Raw genomic sequence first — 15,075 nt, forward strand, 5'->3', positions numbered from 1 at the left:
CTACACTTTTTGTCCCCCATATTTTTGGCACCAGGACCAGGCGCAGAGGCCGGTGCTGGTTGTTCAAATATGGGGGAACCCCTGTCAATTTTTTTCCCATATTTTTTCAACCAGGACCGGCTTAAAGAGCCCGAGGCTGGTTATGCTTAGGAGGGGGGAACCCACGCATTTTTTTTTAACCTTTCACACCCCTTCCCACTGATAAACATGCATGGATCTCACGGATCCGTGCATGCCTATCAGAACACGGTAAAAAAAAGCAGGTCTATTTTAAAACTGCTTTTTCTTACGATTTGTATTTTTTCACGGCAGTGTTTGGCTATTGCCGGCAGTGTTTGTGAATTACAATTTTTAGTAAATTACCGAGTTGTATAAAATAACAGGCGCATTTGACCGATGGTGTATTCATTCGTATTTTTTTTCTTTGACTTCCAAAAAAATATGAATGCCCTCATCACTGCCGAGATTTTGGTTTAGTAAATTCCCGAGATGACACTTTGAAGAAAAAACACCAAATCGATCAAAATCGGGAGCTTAGTAAATATACCCCAGAGTATCCACTCACAGACTTTATAGATCCGTGTACCACTGTCTTCTGGGCCACGCCGAAGCTTTTAGTATCACGGCACCCTTTTCTTCTTTGAATTTTTGAATCACCCTGGGCAACAGGTGAAAAAACATATACCAGATGAAACTCCCACTGCACTGACAGGGCATCCACGAAGATCACTTCGGGATCCTTTGTTCTTGCCCGTATACGGGTACTTCATTGTTCTGGCGAGAAGCCATGAAGTCTACTTCTGGCAGTCCCCACTTGTTTACCAGAATCTGAAAAACTTCTAGTTGTAAGGCCCATTTGTTTGCATGATTGGCATGCCGGCTGAGAAAGTCCGCTTCCAATTTAGGACTCCTGGAATGAACACTGCGGACATGGCTGGATGAAGTTCTGCCCACCTTAACGTCCAGCTTACCTCTTTCATTGCCCTTTGGCTGCGTGTTCCTCCTTGGGGATCCAGGTACGCTACTGCCGTTGCATTGTCCGAGCGAATTGGAATCGGATTGTCGTGAAGTATTTCTTTTGCCTGGGTGAGTGCCATGTATATGGCCCGAAGTTCCAGTATATTAATTGGTAGACAGCTTTCTTCCTTGGTCCACTGTCCTTGGAAGAAGCACTGTTCTCTCATGAATTTCCAACCCTGAAGGCTGGCGTCCATTGTTAGAACCTCCCAATCCGAGATCCAAAAGGGACGCCCTTTGTCCAGATGGGATGTCTGTAGCCACCAGGCTAATGACCGACACACTTCCTGAGGAAGAATCATAGTCTGGGATTTTAATGTCTGATGTAGTCATTCCATTTGGAAAGAATCAGATGCTGAAGGGGCCTTGAATGGAATTGAGTATATTCCACCATGTCGAATGTCGACACCATTGATCCCATCACTCGCATTGCTGCATGAATGGATACCCTCTGACTGTGTAGTAGCCCCTTGAATCCTCATTTGTAATGTGGATATTTTGTTCAGAGGTAGGAAGATTCTCTGACGACTTGAATCCAAAACAGCCGCTAGATGTGTCATACGTTGTGACGGAACCAGGGATGACTTTGCCCAATTTATGAGCCAGCCATGGCTTTGTAAGCAGGCTACTGTCAGTTGAAGATGGCACTGCAGAGTTTCCTAGGACTGAGCCAGGATTTAGCAGGTCGACTAGGTATGGGAAAATTCTTTCCTGATGACGAAGATAAGCTGCCATCAACACCATAATTTTGGTAAATACTCTTGGAGGATAGAACCTGAAACTGAAAATGTTGCCGAAGGATTGCAAACCTGATTGCACTAATGGGACAGTGCTATAGGTACATGCAGGTAAGTATCCTGGAAATCTAGGGATACTCTAAAATCCAGCGGCTCCATAGTCAAAATAATGGAACGCAAGTTCTCCATATGAAAATGAGGCACCCAAATGCCTAGTTTTGGACACATACTGAGACTGGGGGGGGTTCAGGGGAAATTTAAGGAAAAATTACTTCACAGAAAGGGTAGTGGATAAGTGGAAAAGCCTCCCATCAGAGGTGGTAGAGGCTAAGATTGTAGAGCAATTTAAACATGCTTGGGATAGGCATATGAATATCCTTACAAAGAATTAAGGTTCAAACAGGGTTGAGATTGCCTAAAGGATAAAAAAAAGGGGCAGACTAGATGGGCCAAGTGGTTCTTATCTGCCGTCAAATTCTAGGTTTCCATGTTTCTATGTAAATGTATTTGTTCAGAGATTTGAGATTGAGAATGGGCTGGTATGACCCATTCGGTTTCTATACTAGAAAAAGGTTGGAATAGAAACCCTGTCCCTGCTGTGCAGGAGAAACCGGTACTATCACCCCTGATTGTAACAACTTCTGAACTGCCTCTTGACATGCCCTTGCCTTAGTTTTCACTGAAGATGGGATGGTACATTAAAAAACCTTTGCGGAGGGTTTTCCTTGAAGGCAAAGGCATAACCGTAAGACACTGCTTCTTGAACCCAGGCATCTGTGGTGTACTGCTGCCAGATCTGCGCAAAAAGAAGATGGCCTCCCACCCTGGGATTCCCCAGGTGGAGGCCCATGCCATCAGGCTAGTGGCTTATCCTCTGGTTTTGATGGTGGTCTTCTGGTTGCCCAATGCTTTTTAGTCTTCGCAGACTTATTTGATTGGGACTGTTTGCCGTAACCCTTTCCTTTTGCATTACTGTACCTTGTGTCTGAAAGGACAGAAAAGACGGATACCTGGGTTTAGATTTATATGTTGATGGAAACTTCACCTTCTTAGAGTCTGCTTCTGACTCCAGAATATTGTTTAATTCTGTACCAAACAGAATATCTCCTTCAAATGGCAAAGACTCTAGTACCTTTTTGGATTCTGAGTCAGCCTTCAAAGTACGCAGCCAAACAGCTCTACCACCTGCTACTGCTGAAGCTGATGCTTGAGAAGCTACTGTACCCATATCCAAGGCTGCTTCTTACATAAAGACAGCTGCTCCTGTTTAATATGTGCAATATGGGACTTTTGTTCTCTAGTAGCCAATGAAAGATCATCTTCCAATGCATCAGCCCAGGCCACCACTGCTTTTGCCATCCATGCTGTGGCCATGACCGGCCTCACAACTGCCCCTGACAGGGAAAAAACATCTATTTTTCTATCTGTTACATCATTTAAAGATGTTGAAAGCAGAGGTAATGTAGGTTTGCGCACTAGTCGAATCACATGTGCATCTACTTTAGGCGGAATATCCCTTTTCAAACATACTCCAGCCATAAGAGTATTATGAGAGTTCAATTTCTTAGGAATCTTGAACTTCTTACTGGGTGTGACCCATGCCTCTTGCATGATTTTAATCAGCTGTTCTAACTCTGGAAATTCTGTTTTGGGACGTTTAAACACAGGTGCCTTCGATTTTAACACAGTCTCTGCTGCCTCATCTAAAGACAGAATGACTTTCACTGCATTAATTAGCTCAGGTATATCTACTGGGCTGAGACATGCATTGTCTCTATTAATTTTCAGACCCAGAATGTGGGGAATCGGCTTCATCATCCGAAGTATCCTCTTCTAAAACATGTGTAGACTGTGAAGATGATGTTTCATGTCAATGTGATTTCATTTCAATAGACCTGTCAGCCTGTTTTTGTTGAAAGGCTGCAGCTTCCTGAACTGGATGTGTCATAACCCAGGGGAATGTTGCACATAAGGGTTAATATGCTAACCTATACTTGGTACAGGAGCTGGCATCATTCACTCCGCTATATTGGACGTTTGTGCAAATGATGCCCATGGAGGTTCAGCCTGAACCTTTGCCTGCCTTGGTTTATTAAGTAGGCTTTGATGGAAGCTATAACAATTTGCACATAACCCATTTTGTACCAGACCTTGAGAGGGTAACCCTGCTTTGCAGGACAAACGTGATATTAATATAGGTGCTGCTGTAGAGAGTGTATCCTCTTCACCCTTGCCTCTCTTAGACATGGTAACTTTATCACACATGTATGGTATAAACTACACAATTTGTGACAGTATTCACTTTATCTCTTATAAAAGTGATATACAGTCAGATCCTTCCCTGCTTTGCACCAGCATTGAGGATCAGATATATGAGAAAGCAGAACTGACAGAAACAAAGTATAAGTCAGCAGCCACACTAGCAATCAGTCGCATTGTTATACATTAGTATACATTAGCAATATGAGCACATATTCAATTACAGAATACAGTTCAGGTATGTAGGAAAAACATATGCATTACCTTATATAGGACTTTAACATATTCAGATGCACAGTGAAAGATACAGCAGTAACAGTTTACAAGACTCATATGCATCAGGCACTTATACAACTACTCAGTACCTCAAGGGTAGGTAGAGACTCAGTGCTGTATCACCTGCCTCAGGAGAGCGGTATGCAGGGAGACTTAACCCCACTTCCGGGATCGCTCATTGCGCTAACAAATGCTGAGTGGATCCGGGCGCTACCAGTGAACACATACACCAAAATGTAAACAGACGCCCAAGTGAAAATAGACACACCAGGGACACAGCCGCACTGCGCTGAGCTTGGGTTAGTTTGATTTTGTCTCAGATGGAAGTGGGGAAAACAGTTCATGGCGTGAAATTTGGAGGAAACTGGTCATGAACCGGTGGGAGGGGCGACCAGGGGAGCGTGCTACTCCCCACTGCTGACATCAACCCCAGGGATCGCGGCCTCACACTAATCCCTGGAGCCTATGATACCGGAAGCCTAGCGCTGGTGCACCCGAGGTGGTAGCCGCGCCATTGACTGTTTGGTAGTCTCCCCCCGAAACAGTACAGCTGTGTCCTGCATCTCAATTTGCTAGCAGAATCAGTGCCTTACCTTCTCCCTGTTCTCCAGCCACAGCCTGGTAACGTCAGTCTGGACTTGCTAGTACATCCTAGCTGACGCTCGCCGAAACAGCACTTTACTCAGAGGCAGAGCCGGCCATAGGCATAGGCAAACTAGGCAATTGCCTAGGGCATTTGATATGCCATGGGGCATCAGCAGCTTCTGCTGATTAAGATGGTAGCATTTCATATGCAGATACAGCCACAGTCTCACACAGTATATAGGCATGCTGCATATCATTTTAATCAGCAGAAGCGGCTTGTGTATCCTAGCCACATAGCAATGCAAATAAGATGCATTTTCATTAAAAAAGGTGCCCAACGTTAGCATTGAGGCAAGATTTATGAGGATACATCTGTATCCAAGCAGAGGCAGAGGTCACAGTGTTAGTGGCAGTGTGAGTGCTGTGTGCATGTGAGTGGGTTGGTTGTGCAGTAGTGTTCGGAATATGTGTAAGGAGCATTATGTGTGTCATGTGTATAAAGGCATTAATAATGTGCGGCATATGTGTAAGGGGCATTATGTGTATAAGGGCATTAATAAAGGTTGTCATAATGTGTAAGGCGCATTATGTTTATAAGGACATTAATAATGTGTCTCATATGTGTAAGGGGCATTACTGTGTGGAATTATGTGTATAAATACATTACTAATGTGTGGCATTATGTGTATAAGATGCTCTATTATGTGGCATTGTGTATAGAAAGGGCACTACTGTGTCGTCTAATGTGAATAAAGAGCAATAAGGTGTGGTGTAATGTGAATAAGGAGCAATTCAGTGTGATATAATGTGAGGAGTAACATTTATAAGGTAAAGTGATACTACTGTGGGATGCAATATGAATTATAGACACTATCGCATAATCAAATGTGAATAAAGTTGCAGTACTGTGTGGAGTAATTGGAATTGGGGTTACTATTGTGTGGCCATGCCCCTTGCCAGCAAAAACACACCCCTTTTTGGGCTGTGCGCCAAATGTGCAAACTGTTCCTTTTTAAAATATAGGGGGTACAAACACCAAAATAAGAACTGCTATGGGTGAGGGATGATGGTGCTGGGAAAGAGGTGCAAGGTCAGAGGCGGAACCGGCTGTGGTGCTAGGGGGCACCAGCCAAAATCTTGCCTAGGACATCATATTGGTTAGGGCCGGCTCTGCTCAGAGGTAAGCGTTGTCGCGACTTGGCAGATGAGTTAATGAAGCGACTCTTTCTAAGGTGCATATAAGACGGTTTTTAGAAAATCGCTCTAAAAATGTAAGGCTATAAAAATAAAATAACAAAAAGCTTATGGCTGAAAAAAAATCAGCAGCCCAATAGACCGTGGTCCGGCTCCTGCCACACAAAACAAAAAACTGAATTGCCTGAGCCAGGAGGCGGGGATATAGGAGACTGGCCCGTTGCATCCAGGGAGTCTGAAATGCTTTGGTTGTTGTTACCAATCCTCTTTCGCTATCTAATATCCCAAGGTATATCCAATGGGTGGTCTTCTGTTTGCCGGCGGTCGGGCTCCCGGCGCTCAGTATACCGGCGCCGGGAGCCCGACAGCCGGAATACCGACAATTATTTTCCCTCGTGGGGGTCCACGACCCCCATAGAGGGAGAATAAAATAGTGTGGCGCGCGTAGCGCGCCACCGTGCCCGTAGCGTGGCGAGCGCAGCGAGCCCGCAAGGGGCTCATTTGCGCTCGCCAAGCTGTCGGTAAGCCGGCGGTCGGGCTCCCGGCGCCGGGATGCTGGTCGCCGGGAGCCCGACCGCCGGCCAGCCGTAGTGAACCCATATCCAATGGATACCACTGTGGACCCTGCAGGAGAAATCTAAATTGCAGTGTAAAAATAAAGCAGCCAGTATTTACCCTGCACAGAAACAATATAACCCACTCAAATCTAACTCTCTCTGCACATATGTTCTCTGCAACCCTCCCCCTCCCCCCCTATGCACATGTTTTTGCCCATTAGAGGAAGATTTTGCTTTAGCAATCAACCTTAAATTAGGCCCTAAATCGCTGCACAGTGTAATTCCAGATTTTAAACAGCAGATTTTATCTTTTTCAAACTGAGCTGCATTTGCATTAAACTACTATTATTAAACACCTGATGTGTAAGAAAGCCTACCCACAAAAAGCTCTGTGCTGCAATAAATTCACAGTACTTGTAAACAGTGTAAAATAAATAGTAACTTATCAGTGTAACAACTGTACAATTTCCTTATAATGCCAGAAACTGCAGCTCAATGTTTGGCCACTATACGTATGGGACAAAAACGCACATGGTCATATGAAAGTCTTACAATACTGTATGTGTTGTAATGCCACACCTAACAGGGATTTTCCTAACATTATCACATGATGTGCATCACTGTTCGAGATGCCCAGAGTTATTTACAAGAGGAAGTCATAGAGGAAACAATGGCAGATTAATCTATTTGTAATCAACTTGGGGTTCAGATCCAAGGCAGGACCCTTGGTCTGGACTGACGAAGATCATAGAAATCTTGGAGATTGATTATAACCTCTGCTCATAGAAACCATAGTGGTCCAACTCGAGGGAAACTCTGGATTACTGGAGGTGTTGACTAGGCAACTGGAATCAACTAACCAGCCCCTGGAACCAAGGAGAGGAACTCAGCTCTGGACCACAACGGCATGTCCATGGAGCTGAAACCTACTACCAAGAGCTCAGGGAACTTCACTAGAGGAAACTCAGAAACATGTGAGCCCAACTGGAAATTGATAAACAGGGCACCTCCCAGGTACCACGGTAGGACAACATGGACAAGTACCTCAATTAAGTGATACAAAACCGTAGCCCACACCCTTAGCATGAAGTGCTATCGAAACCATTGGCAACTCAGCACAGACCCACCGATGGTCCAGTATAATAGAGTCCATCTCAGAATCTTGTATAAAGTCCAATGTATACTTGCTGAGAGGAGAGGCAGAGGTGAGCATGGTAGCTCCAGGAATCCGCAGGGAAAGCATCAACAGGATTCTTATCAGCAGTGAGATAGAAGCAAATCCGTAGGAACCTGCAGTGAGCAAGTGAGATGGCAATGTAAGTAACTTGCTTGGAGACTCACAGGAAGTACTAAGTACCAGTGTGGAAACTGTCCAGATGATAGTAATACAGGTTGGAACAGTAGTACTGTTAGCTTCAGGCAAGTGGTTGTCATGCCTTCAGCATTTGCTTTGTGTAGATCTGATTACTTTTACTACAGAAAGTTGTATTATTGCCCCATCTAGTGGTCAGTCCCATCAATTAATTTGACCCTCATAGCCTCTTGTAGCCAGTCTTGCAATGCATTCTGGGATGAAGAAGCTGGGATCAGCCTTTCTACTTCCCTCATGGTCCCAGACAGTCATGCTTTACATGGGTCCAACTCTCATATAGCATTCGATGGTGAGTTTGTATATTAAATGTCTCATCTCAACCTGTTTAGCCAGTGAGTAATGTTAGCTGCACTGTAGTTTATACTTGCACATGTAATCACATGTTTGCACAGCCCATGTTATATGTACTTGTGTATATCCATTTTGCTTTTCACATGCATATCATAATTGCATATTCTTGTTTCATTAACAGTTTTACCTCATTATCACACATCATCATATCGTATTGTACATCAAATCAACGCATCATATCTGTGATCCCTTTACTGAATAATAAAACACCGTTCTACAAACACCTCTTCTGAACAGATTATTGAAAAGTAAAGGTGGTTATACTGTAGGCTTCAAATTTGCCAGAAAGGGCTTAGTGAGAGGCTGAACAGTAAAACATCGAATGCTACAAGCAGATGGACTCTCTTACACTGACTCCGTCAGTAAATCATTGCCTGTCAGCAGTGGGGACATATACTGACTTACAGAGCCGTTACACTGCCAGCCACAGCTATCTGCATATGACAGCCACACAGTTTCTATACAGTCTACCAACTATGGCAGCTCAGCAATAGGAGTACCGCCATTTGACTACACAGAAACCTGTACAAGTCAGTGCAGCCACGCTTATAAGGCAACACAACAGTCTCTTCACAGTCAAGCAGCTTCATAACAGTTCAAAGATACTGACTCCTCAGAGATCTGCGACACAGTCTGAACAGTTACTTGCAGACAGCATTACAGCAGTCTCTACACAATCAAACATCTCTACCAGATCACCATGTCACAGAAAACGATATCCTCATACAAAACAAGGTCCCAAGTCTCTGGTTCCTCCAAATCCTTGTCTGTCAGTAATGCAGCCATCATGGCACGTGCAAAAGCGGAAGCCGCAAAAGTAAGGGCTAACTTTGCCGAGCAGGAGATGCAATTAAAAATCGAGAGCAAACGCTTAGAAGCAATCGGCGAGAAGCTCGCTGCAGAGAAGGAGGCAGCGGCTGCCATAGCTGAAGCAGAAATCTTGGAGACTGCAGAACTCCCTGATATAAGAAGAACCAATGTACTTGACACAGAGAATGGATCTCAGGATTCACTGCAACGCACATCAGAATACGTACGTCAAGTCTCAAAAAGGAGTAGCAACCCTCCATCTTTACAAGGTACGCATTCAGACCTCATGCAAACAAATCAAGTACACTCTACAGCGCCACCACCAGTGGACAACAGACCACACATTTGCAAGCAAGAGAATCCTAGACACTGTGAACCTATGAGAGACAACTCTTCCCCACCTCAGATGTCTGAATCTGCAAACTCCAAGAAAGACACAGCCTACTTCACACAGAAGCGGTGTGATACCAACCGTCGGGAACCAGACAACACTAACAGGTATGACTACACACCATATACCTACCGTGTTAATGTACCGACATCTCCAAGAGCCAATCAGGACACATTAGACTTTGCTAAATTTCTCACCCGCCGTGAATTAGTCATGATTAGTATTTCAAAGTTCAATGATCGCCCTGAGAACTTCAGAGCCTGGCAGTCCTCTTTTCAAAATGCTATCAGAGGAATAGACCTTTCACATAGTGAAGAGATAGACCTCTTAATTAAATGGCTTGGGAATGAATCTGCAGAACATGCTAGAAGGATAAGAGTGATTAACATTAACCACCCTGAGAATGGACTTAGGATGATCTGGGATAGACTTAATGAGTGCTATGGCTCACCAGAGATAATAGAGAGTGCTCTGTTCAAAAGAATAGACGATTTCCCCAGGTTACCCAACAAAGGCTATCAGAGACTCAGAGAACTAAGTGACTTACTAAAAGAACTTCAAGTAGCTAAATGTGAGGGAGATTTACCAGGACTTGCCTTCCTTGACACAGCCAGAGGCGTTAACCCTATAGTGCAGAAACTACCGTATAATCTGCAGGAACAATGGATCAACCATGGCTCCAAATATAAGCGGCAGAACAAAGTGCAATTTCCACCATTCTCAGTTTTCGTGGACTTTGTACACCAGCAAGCTATGACCAGGAATGATCCTAGTTTTGCCTTTACCTTGACAAATACTGCACCTATGGTACCTAACCCCCGCAAAACATCAGTTGCAGTTCACAAGACTAATGTGCATTATTCAGATTCTTTCCGCAGGTCTACCAGCTTTAATCGCCAAGAGACCACAGACAAAGATCCAGCCAAGCAATGTCCTCTGCATCACAAACCGCATCCTCTCCTGAAATGCAGAACCTTCAGAGAAAAGTCCCTGGAGAACCGCAAAGCCTTCTTAAAGGAGAATAGGATCTGCTACAAGTGCTGTTCCTCCACATCACACCTCGCCAAGGACTGCAAGGTTAGTGCTAACTGCACAGAATGCCACAGCACAGACCACAATACCGCTCTACACCCTGGTCCTCCCCCATGGGCTTTGCAACACAGTTATACCGATACAGAGCATGGCGGGGAGCACAGTGTAGAACAAAAAGACACTGTTGCAGTCACACCAGAAATAACTTCACAATGTACCGAAGTCTGCAAAGATGCCATTAGCGGTAGATCCTGCTCCAAAATATGTTTAGTCAAAGTTTACCCCAAAGGCCATCCAGACAAAGCCGTTAAACTTTATGCAATCCTAGATGACCAAAGTAACAGGTCTCTAGCCAGATCAATCTTCTTTGAGACCTTTAATGTTAAAGGACCCAGCACTCCTTACTCCTTAAGATCCTGCGCAGGGAGTTTTGAGACAACAGGAAGGAGAGCAACTGGCTATCAAATTGAGTCCTTGGATGGGAAGACATGTCTCTCTTTACCAACTATCACAGAGTGTGACGAGATTCCAGACAATAGGAGTGAGATTCCTACACCAGATGTAGCTAAACACCATACACATTTGAAACGCATAGCACATCTGATACCAGAACTGGATCCACATGCCCAAATAAATCTACTCATTGGGAGGGATATCCTACAAGTCCACAAAGCCAGAAGTCAGATTAATGGTCCACATAACGCACCTTACGCTCAAAGACTTGATCTGGGATGGGTAATAATAGGAGAAGTATGTCTTGGAGATGTGCATAAACCAGATTCTGTCAACAGCATGCTTACCTGTACTTTAGAAAATGGACGCCCTTCTCTATTCCAGCCATGTCATAACCATTTCCTCATAAAGGAATTACCACACTGTACCTTCATAGACTCAACTAGTGACAACCATATCTGTGACAACTATCAAGATCATCTGGGACACGCAGTCTTCCAGAGAACAAAGAAGGATGACCAGGTGGCAATGTCCATAGAGGACAAACTATTCTTGGAAATAATGGAGAAAGGACTAGTCAAGGATGATGCCAACAGCTGGGTTGCTCCTCTACCCTTTAGAACACCCAGACAACGCCTTCCTAATGACAGAGAACAAGTACTCAAACGCTTCTCTTCACTTAAACACAACTTTCACAGGAAACCAGAGATGAAAGATCATTTCTTCTCCTTTATGGCTAAAATATTTGAGAATGGTCACGCCGAGATAGCTCCCATTCTTAAAGACACAGAAGAATGCTGGTACCTGCCAATGTTCGGAGTATATCACCCGAAGAAACCAGGTCAGATAAGAGTGGTGTTCGATTCCAGTGCCCAGTTTGAAGGTGTTTCTTTAAATGACGTACTCCTGACAGGACCAGACCTTAACAACAAACTCCTAGGAGTACTCATCCGTTTCCGAAAAGACTCTATTGCCTTCACAGCTGACATTCAACAAATGTTTCATTGCTTTCTTGTGAGAGAAAAAGACAGGAATTTCCTAAGATTCTTCTGGTTCAGAGACAATGACCCCTCAAAAGACATCACGGAGTATCGCATGAAGGTACACATCTTTGGTAACAGCCCTTCACCTGCAGTTGCCATCTATGGACTCAGACGTTCAGCTCAAGAGGGTGAGCTAGAGTATGGTTCTGATGTTAGACAACTTGTAGATAAAGACTTCTACGTGGATGACTGCCTAAAATCTATGCCAACAGCCGAGACAGCAATCAGCCTCCTCAAAAGAGCTCAGGAAATGCTTGCTTGTTTAAACCTGAGGCTTCACAAAATAGCTTCCAACAGCAAAGTAGTGATGGAAGCCTTCCCTTCCCAAGATCATACCAGCGATTTAAGAGACTTGGATTTAGGAACCGATTCCCCACCAGCTCAACGTAGCCTTGGACTCTTGTGGGACTTAAAATCTGACACCTTTACCTTCCAAGTAAACAGCGAAGAAAGACCCTTCACTCGCAGAGGTGTTCTCTCTACTCTAAACAGCTTGTACGACCCCTTAGGATTTGCAGCTCCTGTCACTATCCAAGGTAAAGCTTTGCTCAGAGACCTAACCTGTGAGTCAATTGACTGGGATGCCCCACTGCCTCCCCAGAAAAGAAACTTGTGGCAAGAGTGGAAAGATTCTCTATCTACCTTAACCAACCTCCGCATTACACGTCCATATGCCCCCGTGCCTTCTACAGCAGTACAAAACCAGAGACTATGTGTATTCTCTGATGCCTCAACCCAAGCAATTGCTGCAGTTGCATATCTTAAGACCATGGACATCAAGGGACAATGTCATATTGGATTTGTCATGGGCAAAGCAAAGTTAGCTCCACGTCCAGAACACACAGTGCCCAGACTTGAACTTTGTGCTGCAGTACTAGCTGTAGAATTAGCTGAGCTCATTTCATCTGAGTTACCAATTGGACTCTCTGAAGCAGATTTCTACACAGACAGTAAGGTAGTATTAGGCTACATATGCAACGAGACCAGACGGTTCCATGTTTATGTCAGCAATCGTGTGCTAAGAATCAGAAGATCCACCAATCCAAAACAGTGGCACTATGTATCTACTGCTCACAATCCAGCAGATCACGCTACAAGAGCTGTCCCAGCCAGTATCCTCAAAGACACTACATGGCTCAGAGGACCTGAATTCCTGTACAAGGCAGATTCGAACAATCCTGAAAGTAGCATATTCAAGCTAGTAGACGCAGACTCAGATGTTGAAATTCGTCCACAAATAACTACAATCCATACCGTAACTTCAGATTGTCAACTTCAGCCTCACAGATTCCAAAGATTTTCAACTTGGAAATCACTTGTCAGAGCCATTACCTGCTTAACTCACATAGTCCATTCATTTAAACGCAACGCATCTGTAAGTGTGAATGGATATAAAGGTTGGCACCACTGTCAAAATGTTTACGCACCAGAAGAAACACAAGAACCTTATCATCCGTGTTGTGCAGCACCAAATCTTTTCCGGAGAGATCGACTGCATTAACAGTGGAAATCCTATTCCCAAAGACAGCACCTTAAAAAAGCTAGACCCTTTTCTTGATGAAAATCATTTATTGAGAGTAGGAGGCCGTCTTCAAGAAGCAAACTTGGAGACAAATGAGAAAAATCCTTTAATCATTCCTGGGAGTCACCACATAGCTTCTTTAATTGTGCAACACTATCACAACAAAGTCAAACACCAAGGACGATTGTTTACCGAAGGAGCTCTACGATCAGCTGGGTTCTGGATTATTGGAGCGAAAAGGTGTGTAAGCAGCACAATCTTCAAATGTATCATTTGCCGTAGACTTCGTGGTACTTCCAAAACTCAGAAGATGGCTAATCTTCCAACAGACAGACTTAGTACAGACCCTCCTTTCTCCAATGTTGGTCTTGATGTATTTGGTCCATGGACTGTCATCACACGACATACTAGAGGTGCGAATGCGAACAGCAAGCGCTGGGCGGTTGTATTCACTTGTATGAGCATCAGAGCTGTTCACATCGAAGTTATAGAATCAATGGACACTTCAAGCTTCATCAATGCCTTTAGACGCTTCATTGCTATCCGTGGCCCAGTAAAACACATCCGGTCCGACAGAGGTACCAACTTCATTGGAGCAGCCAAAGAATTACAAATTAATTCGAACATTGACACTAAAAGCATAGAGAGATATCTCAGTGAGCAAGGTTGTACATGGACCTTCAACCCGCCTCATTCTTCTCATATGGGAGGTGCCTGGGAAAGGATGATCGGCATGATACGCAGAATCCTTGATTCCATATTCTTGCAAGTGGGAACTGCAAGACTTACTCACGAGAGCTTAACAACCTTCATGGCTGAAGTCTCAGCTATTGTCAACGGAAGACCATTGACTTCAGTGTCTAATGACCCAGAAGACCCACTTCTACTTACTCCGGCCACTCTTCTTACACAGAAGACCGGGATTACCTATGCTCCTCCTGGAGAATTCAATACCAAAGACCTGTTCAAACGTCAATGGAGACAAGTTCAAAGCCTTGCAAACACCTTTTGGGACAGATGGAAAAGACAATACCTTTCTACCCTGCAGTCAAGGAGCAAGTGGTAAGTTGCCAAACCCAACTTAAAACCAGGTGACATTGTGCTCGTCAGAGATTGCCAGTCACAACGCAACGAATGGCATTTAAGTCTTGTCACCAAGACGTTCCCAAGCAAGGATGGGAAGGTTCGTAAGGTTGAGGTCAAGATCTGTAAGCGAGGAGAGACTAAGTTGTTCCTCAGACCAGTGACTGAACTATTCTTATTGTTATCTGTTTAGAGTTTAAAATATGGTACCAGTGATACCAGACGGGGAGTGTCATGCCTTCAGCATTTGCTTTGTGTAGATCTGATTACTTTTACTACAGAAAGTTGTATTATTGCCCCATCTAGTGGTCAGTCCCATCAATTAATTTGACCCTCATAGCCTCTTGTAGCCAGTCTTGCAATGCATTCTGGGATGAAGAAGCTGGGATCAGC

General features: G+C 44.2%; 1 long non-coding RNA gene across 1 annotated transcript; it reads left to right on the forward strand.

The window, feature by feature from the left end:
* Positions 1-8,216: 8,216 nt before the first annotated feature.
* On the forward strand, positions 8,217-8,571 carry LOC134929217 (uncharacterized). The gene is made up of 2 exons (XR_010178389.1): positions 8,217-8,286; positions 8,470-8,571. It is a non-coding gene; the product is annotated as an uncharacterized LOC134929217 (long non-coding RNA).
* The last annotated feature ends 6,504 nt before the right edge of the window (positions 8,572-15,075 follow it).

Source organism: Pseudophryne corroboree, chromosome 5 (assembly GCF_028390025.1).
Source record: "Pseudophryne corroboree isolate aPseCor3 chromosome 5, aPseCor3.hap2, whole genome shotgun sequence".
Taxonomy (NCBI): Eukaryota; Metazoa; Chordata; class Amphibia; order Anura; family Myobatrachidae; genus Pseudophryne; species Pseudophryne corroboree.